This window comes from Lolium perenne, chromosome 1 (genome assembly GCF_019359855.2).
Source record: "Lolium perenne isolate Kyuss_39 chromosome 1, Kyuss_2.0, whole genome shotgun sequence".
Classification (NCBI taxonomy): Eukaryota; Viridiplantae; Streptophyta; class Magnoliopsida; order Poales; family Poaceae; genus Lolium; species Lolium perenne.
Genome location: NC_067244.2, coordinates 93,607,360 through 93,615,902, shown reverse-complemented (window position 1 = coordinate 93,615,902; position 8,543 = coordinate 93,607,360).

Below are 8,543 nucleotides of genomic sequence, written 5' to 3'. Positions count from 1 at the left end.
AAAAGGAAACGGTAAAAGATGCACAACCACCACAAGACATGCCGCGGCAACAACAGCTACCACCACCACCACCGCTTACCGGGGCGAACGCCTTACCGGTGCAGCCAAACCGGCAGCAGTACCAGCAAGTTAACCAGGTGATGGAAGGCAATGACCAACCACCTCCACTGGCACCTTTGGGCCGGAACATTTACAAAGATCCGGATATGTGCTGCGTTGTGTTCGTAACTGAGCCAACCGACAAACAAAGCCTGTATCGCCGTTCTATGGAAGTGAACGCGGTGATGCCGGCAATACCAAAATATATGCTGTGGTCTGATCAAGAGATCTCGTGGTCATTCAAGGATCACCCTAAGGTCATGCCAAACCCGGGTGGCTATGCTCTCGTCTTGGACCCAATCATGCAAGGGCCAAATGCTCGGGTCAAATTCAGCAAGGTGCTGATAGACAATGGGAGCAGCATAAACATCATGTACAGGCACACCATGAACATGCTGGGCATAACAGAAAACATGCTTCAGCCAACGCGCACAACGTTCCATGGGATCGTTCCGGGATTGTCCTGCGCAACGGTTGGAAAAGTCCGGGTGGATGTGTCGTTTGGAGGACGTGACAATTGCTGGGTTGAAAACCTTGAGTTTGAGGTGGTGGACTTAGATAGTCCTTACCATGCTTTGCTGGGGAGACCAGCGTTGGCTGCTTTCATGGCCTCGACCCACACGGCGTATCTCAAGATGAAGATGCCGGCACCTCGTGGACCCTTGACTGTGGTGGGAAACTACAAAGTCTCACTGGAAACAGCTTCCGCCGGATCAAACCTGGCAGAATCACTGGTGATTGCTAAAGAAAAGAGGAGAATGCAGACTGCGGTTGCACTGGCTCAGTCCTCACAGCTGAGCTTAGCGGCAAAGAGTGCGAACTTGGGCACACCGGCGTTCAAACCAACCAAAGAGACAAAGGACATTGTGCTGGATCCAGCTCACCCTGAGCGCACCGTTCGTATCGGTGCCGGCATGAATGAAGCATAGGAAAGCGCGCTCGTCAGCTTCCTCCGTGAGAATCGGAATATCTTTGCCTGGTCTACTGATGACTTGGTAGGTGTTCCGAGGGAGCTGGCTGAGCACTCATTAAATGTCCGGAAAGACGCAAAGCCGGTAAGGCAGCCGCTGCGCCGGTTTGCTGAAGACAGGAGAAAGATCATTGGAGAAGAGGTGACAAAGTTACTGGTTGCCGGTTTCATTGTGGAAGTACTGCACACTGAGTGGCTAGCTAATCCCGTGTTGGTCGAGAAAAAGAAAGAAGAGAACATGGAAGCAAAAGCTCCAAAGGTGTGGCGCATGTGCATCGACTACACCAACTTGAACAAAGCTTGCCCGAAGGACCCTTTCCCCTTACCCAGGATCGATCAAGTGATTGATTCCACTGCAGGATGTGAGCTGTTGTCTTTCTTGGATGCTTATTCCGGTTTCCACCAAATTCCCTTGAAAAAGGAAGATCAAATAAAAACTGCGTTCATTACCCCGCACGGGGCTTATTGCTATGTCACTATGCCTTTTGGTTTGCGCAACGCTGGTGCAACGTACCAGCGCTGTATGCAAAAATGCTTGTTTGATCAAATTGGAAAAAATGTGCAAGTCTATGTGGACGATGTCGTGGTAAAAACTAAGGTAAAAGAAACCTTAATCGATGACCTCCGGCAAACATTTGATAACTTAAGAAGGTTCCGGATGAAGCTCAATCCGGTAAAGTGTACCTTCGGTGTCCCAGCCGGCAAGTTGCTTGGCTTTCTCGTATCAAGCCGGGGCATTGAGGTAAATCCGGTAAAAATCCGGGCAATCGAAAGAATGACAATACCGCGCGATCTAAAAGACGTGCAAAAGTTTACCGGTAGCTTGGCATCGCTAAGCCGGTTCATAAGCAGGTTGGGAGAAAAAGCTCTGCCACTCTATGCTCTCATGAAAAAATCTGACACGTTTGTCTGGACCCCTCAGGCAGACGCGGCGTTTAAAGAGCTAAAAACAATGTTGACTACAGCACCTATACTGGCTTCACCTCTAGAAAGAGAGCCTATGCTATTATACATAGCAGCAACAAACCGGGTTGTGAGCGTAGTGGTTGTAGTTGAAAGAGAAGAGGAAGGAAAAACCGTCCAGAGGCCGGTATACTACCTGAGCGAGGTGCTCTCCCTCTCAAAACAAAACTACCCTCACTTCCAAAAGATGACTTATGGTGTGTACATGGCCGCCACAAAGCTCAAGCATTACTTTGAAGAACATCCTATGAAGGTGGTGAGTGAAGCACCAATCTCCGATATCATGTGCAACAAGGACGCTAGTGGAAGGATTGCAAAATGGGCAATCCAGATATCACCATATGTACCAGTGTACGAAAGGAGAGATGCCATAAAGTCACAGGCTTTGGCTGATTTCCTCGTTGATTGGGCGGAGATGCAATACAAGCCACCGGATCAGAAGATAGAATACTGGAAAATGCACTTTGATGGATCCAAACTCAAAGAGGGTCTAGGTGCTGGTGTGGTGCTTACCTCGCCGAAAGGAGATCATCTCCGGTATGTCTTGCAAGTGCATTTCAGGGCATCAAACAATGTCGCTGAATATGAGGCCTTGATCCATGGGTTAAAGGTCGCAAAAGAAATCGGTGCGCACCGGATCATTTGCTATGGAGATTCAGATCTTGTGGTGCAGCAATGTTCCGGAGATTGGGACGCAAAGGATGCAAACATGGCTTTGTACAGGTTTCACGTGCAAAAGATTGCCGACTTCTTTGAAGGCTGTGAGTTTCACCATGTGCCAAGGGCAGAAAACGAAGCTGCCGATGCTTTGTCCAAGCTGGGCTCATCTAGGCAGGAAATTCCTCCCGGAATAGCCTTGGAACACTTAAGAGAGCCATCAATCAAACCAAGCCCGGAATCGGAATCAATTTTCGTACCGGAATCGCATGTGGTACCTATGGACATCGATGAAGGAAACCCGGAGACTGCACCGGTAAACCCGGGGACTGCACCAACAAGCTCGGGGACTGCTGCAGCCGTACCGGAAGAAATGATGCTGGTGGATAGCATGGAGATAGATGCACCGGTGTTTGTGGTTCGAGAAACACCGTCGTGGGTTAAACCTATTAAGGAATTCCTGATCAACGACACCTTGCCGGATGACGAAAATGAATCAAGAAGAATCCAAAGAAGGTCCAAGGCATACACATTCATCAATGGTGAGGTATACAAGAGAAGCGTTACCGGTGTCCTTCAAAGATGTGTGGAACCAGAAGAAGGAAAAGAAATGCTTGAAGAGATTCACCAAGGAGAATGTGGGCATCATGCTTCATCAAGGGCGCTGGTAGCAAAAGTGTTCTGGCATGGGTTCTATTGGCCCACTGCTTTGGAAAACGCTGAGGATTTGGTAAGAAAATGCAACGGGTGCCAGAGGTACGCCAAGCAAAATCATACCCCAGCATCCGGTTTAAAAACAATACCGTTAACATGGCCGTTTGCCGTTTGGTGCCTCGATATGGTTGGCCCATTCAAAACCGCAAGGAGCAGCATGACTCACATCCTGGTTATGGTGGATAAGTTCACCAAGTGGCTAGAAGTGAAACCTATCGCAAAGTGTGATGGGCACACAGCGGTGAAGTTCTTGAAAGATGTCATTTTGTGGTATGGATACCCGCACAGCATCATCACTGACAATGGAACCAACTTTGCTCAAGGTGAGTTCAAAAGGTTTTGTGAGGACAACAACATCCGGTTGGATTTGTGCTCAGTGGCACACCCACAAGGCAATGGCCAAGTGGAAAGAATGAATGCTTTGGTACTTTCCGGTATCAAACCAAGGCTCATTGAGGCAGTAGAAAAGTCACCGGGGTGTTGGCTTGATGAGCTACCATCGGTGTTATGGAGCATAAGAACAACTCCAAACCGGTCCACCGGGTACACTCCATTCTTCATGGTATACGGAGCAGAAGCGGTCATACCAACCGACATCATTCATGATTCACCAAGGGTACAGCTCTATACTGAGCAAGAGGTCAAAGAGGCCAGAGAAAATGATGTGGACTTGCTGGAGGAAGCAAGAGAGTTGGCTTTGGCAAGAACAGCCATTTACCAGCAAAACCTCAGACGCTATCATAGCCGGAAGGTTAACCCGAGAGTTTTCCGGGAAGGAGATCTGGTGCTACGCCTAGTGCAGCGCACTGAAGGCCGGCATAAGCTCTCACCACCATGGGAAGGTCCCTTCATTGTGAGCAAAGTGCTTCACAACGATGCATAATACTTGATCGATGCACAGGAGTGGAAAAAAGGAAAGGCGGACAGGTCCGGAGAGGAGAGCAAGCGTCCATGGAACATAGCTCTGTTGCGTCCTTTCTACTCTTGAAGTTGTGGAGTAAGAAGTTCCTTTTTGTACCTTATATGCTATGAATAAAAAGATGTCGGAGTCTCAAATGAATCTCGGGGACTACCCCAACCTAAGTTGCATGCAACATGTTTATTTTTTCAGTACACCGGTTACTTGGTGAACATTTTTTCTTTCCGGTTTAGTAGCGTGCTAAACCTACCGGAGTCTTCGACTCTGCTGCTGTCCACAAACCGGCTTCATGGCAAGCAAGATAAACCGGTAGTAACTAAGCACGCGAACTGCGAAAAGAGAGAGTGGGAACAAACAATCCGGAAAATTTAGCTAACCCCGGTCAAACCGGTTTTTTGCAAAATTTTGAAGTTATTTCTAAGTTCAAGAAAATGCTTGTTTGGTGAAAGAACCTTGTACTCATACGCCAAAGAACGCCCAGAGAAGGCAGGCAGAGCCAAGGCAAAAGAACCAAGTGTGCATCGAATTGGATGCAGAAACAATTTGGAAATCTTTGCGGTGCAGGATAAAAGCAAAACCATAAGCAAATATGTTAAGGCAAACTTAAGATAATTAACTACCGGTATAACTTACCGGCATAGACTGTTGTGCAGCAACCAAAATCAAACTTAGAGTTTTACATCATAAACCCCGGCATACCGGGGCAGAATTTAACGGGCAATTGTTTTGAGATAAACAGGACCAAAAGACATAACATAGGTAAACTTTCAAGCAGTAGATGCTCAGGCAGCAGGGGCTTCCGGAGGAGCATCGCCAGCACCAGCACCGCCCAGAGGCTCCTCCTCGGCTTCATCCTCCTCCTCGTCGAGATAGTCTTGGACGTCGGAATGGGGAGGGATGAAGGTGCGCATATCGGCGTACTCCGCGATATGGTACGCGCGATCCTGCCGCTTAGCGGTGAGGATCGGGTCCAAATCGGTTTCCGCGCCTTCGCGCACTCCAGTGAGGGCGTCCAAGTTCAGCTCAGGATACCACGAACAGGCGACGCGCAGTGCAGAGTCTGCTCCAGCGCGGGCAGCAGAGCACTGCCACTCACGGATCCTCCTGCCGGCTCCCTTGAGGCGATCGCTGATCAGCGAGAAAGTATCCGGCACCTCCTCGCCAGGCCACAGAGTCCTGAAGAGCTGGGTAGCTACATCAGGAATATCAGAGAGGTTGCGATCTATGGCGCGCATGTGAGACACCCGCGCGTTCAGCGCAACCAGATGGTCATAGGGGGTCCACGGCACGCCAAGATTCTTCTGGGCCTGGGCAGCGCGGTGCTCATCAACCTTCTTGATGGCGAACCTCTGAGAGTCTGGGAAGAGGCCTGTGCAAAGAAAGAAAGAAGCTAAGGAAAGGCATCCGGAAGAAAATGCAGCCGGAAAGAAAGATAATGGAAAGAAAATGCGAACGGAAGAAAAAAGCTTATAAGCAGAAATCGGAAAAGGGAAAAGGAAGAAACTTACGGTAGGCATGTGCATCAGTTTGCATGACCAGCCGGTCGTACTCCTTCTGCTCCGCCTCCAACCGCGCAGCTTTTTCCTCGGCAGCCTTCCGGGCTTTGGCCAGCTCCTCCAGCTCAGTCTGCAACACCATGTTGGAGTTGCCGGCATCTTCAAGAGCCTCATGCATCTTGGCCGCTGCATCAGCTTCAGCAGCTTTCAGGGCCTTAGCATGGTCAAGGCCCAGTTGCATGAACTGAGCCTTGAGCTCCTGGTAGCTGGTCTTCGGGCGCCCGAGCTCCTCTGATCTTTGCCGGATGAGCTGGTCCTTCTCCCCTGAAACCCGGAAAAGAAGATGTTAACAAAATTGTGCTGTTAAGATGAAAAGAAAACCAAGCCAACAGGAAAGAGGGAAAGCTGTACGTTGGGCGGCGGCGAGCTGCTCCTTGAGAGCCTCAATGGAAGCTTCCGGGATCACTGTTAAGCAAAAATCATAAGTGTTAGGAGGAAAAAAGGTTTCCGGTAAAAAGATGCCGACGGTACAAAAACTTACCTTGGCACTTATCATGTGCCTCAGCGAGGTCCCGATGCTCCCATAGAAGCTCCTCAAAGAGGACCTTCCGAGCGTCAGCCGTGAGCTGTTCAAGAAAAAGAGATTAGCTAAGTTTTGCGCTAAGAACAAGGTTCTTAACCCGAAACTCGGGGACTGGCAGTGCTAGTTTCGCGTGTTTTTAAGCTAAGCTTTGCGCTAAGAACAAGGTTCTTAACCCGAAACTCGGGGACTGGCAGTGCTAGTTTTGCGTGTTTTTAAGCTAAGTTTTGCGCTAAGAACAAGGTTCTTAACCCGAAACTCGGGGACTGGCAATGCCGGTTTCACGCTAAAGTTTTTAAGTTAGAGTTTTGTGCTAAAAGCTGCGCTCTCACCACAAAACTCGGGGACTGGGAAGATAGACAAGAGAGAAACCGGCATGAAACTGAAGAAAAGATAGAAAAAATCTGGAAGTAAGGGAACCGGCAAAAGTTGAAAAGAGTGCTGGAAACTTACCCTCAGATTATTCGTGGAGTCAAACCACGCGTTGTCGAGCTCCTTCACGGCTCGGCGGAGCCGCATGAAATGCTCCTCGGAGCATCGGTCCCCAGCAGGGTCTGGCAACGGCTGCCTGTCCTTGTCCACGCCGTGGGTCGCCCGGGTCACATCTGCGGCATTCCACTGTTGGGCATAAGGCAGCAGATGCCCAAGCTCCCGGCCCCCGCGCCGAAACTCAGTGATGCGGCCGAGCAAGCCGGTGGCCTTCTCGCGGACATCGATGGCGGCCTTGGAGATGTGCAGCACCAAGGGCTGCTGTCCACCGGAAGGGGCCTTGGAGGCCGTCGCCTTCCCCTTGACTAGCTTGGAGGGCTTGAGCGGCGGCGCAGTTGGAGCAGCCCCGGCAGGTTTGGGGCGAGGCGCATCCGGCGGCGGCGTTGGAGTGGTTCTTGGAGAAGGGGGTGCGCTAGGGGCACCACCCAAGTTGGAACTTTCCGGCACGGAAGTTTCCGGCGCGGAAGTTGTCTTCTTTTCAAGGACGGGCGGAGCCGAAGGCTCCGCCCGCCCGGCAGCTTCTTCCTCAGCGCCGATGTTGCTGGCGCCGGTATCCTGGATCTCTGGAGGGAAGGAAAGATCCTCCTCCGTGCGGTGTTTTGGCGGTGTAGGGGCCGCACGCCCCGAACTTGTTGTGCCCCCCAGAGGGGAGGCAGAGGTATTGCCGGCACCAGTTGGTGCCGGGCTTGAGCGAGGAGGGGTTGAGGTCCTTGCGGAACCTTCAGAGCCCGCTGGCCTTGAACCAAGCTTGAGCGCAGGGCTGAGAAAAAGAAAGAAAAACAGTTGGAGAAAAGCAACCGGAAAAAGAGGCAAGCAAGAAAACGAGAAACTTACCCGGAGGCAGTCGGCATCTGCTTGCGCCTGTAGCGACGCATGCCCACTTCCTTCTCCCCCAAGGGCTCCGTCTGGAAGCGCTTGGAGGGAGGGGCCTGACTGGAACCGGCATCAGAGGCCGGCGCCTTGTGCTTCTGGCCCTGGGCCATGAGCTTGTCCACAAACTCATGACCGGCCTCGGCGCGCAACGGCGGCGCGTGCTCGTGGATCTGTGAGTAAAAGATAGCTAAGAAGAGATTCGCAAGAAAGCAATAACGGAGGAGTATAAGAAACCGGAAAAGAAAAGTACCTCAAGCATGGACAGGTCATCAGAAGAGCCGGTTGGCTTTGGCGGAGATCTGCCAAGGCGCGAAGCCGGAGTCTTGCCCATCTTCAGATCCTTCCAACGGATGTAAGGATCCGGGTCGAAGGAATCAAGCGCGCGCTTCACGCAGATCCCACGCCGCTCTGCTTGAATGAGGGGGAAGCGGTCCTTGGCCTGAAACACGAAAAAAGAGGGTTAACAAGAGCAAAAAACTACCGGCAAACCGACCCTAGTTGCATAATCTCTTACTTCTTGGGTCGGAGGGTTAGTAGTGCTGAGGGGAAGGAGGCCCCATTCCCAGTCAAACGGCATGGCAGTTTGGCAGATCTGCCTAGCCTTGCGGACGACGTCATTCTTGCTAAGGGGACGGCCTGTGATCTTGGTGGGATCGCCAGGACCGTACATCTCGCTCATCCTATGCACCTGGCGCTTGAGAGGAAGCACCCGGCACGAAATAAAAGTGCAGATGATATCATCCGAGCAGATGTTGGTCTCCTTCTTCAAAGTGGCCATGAAGC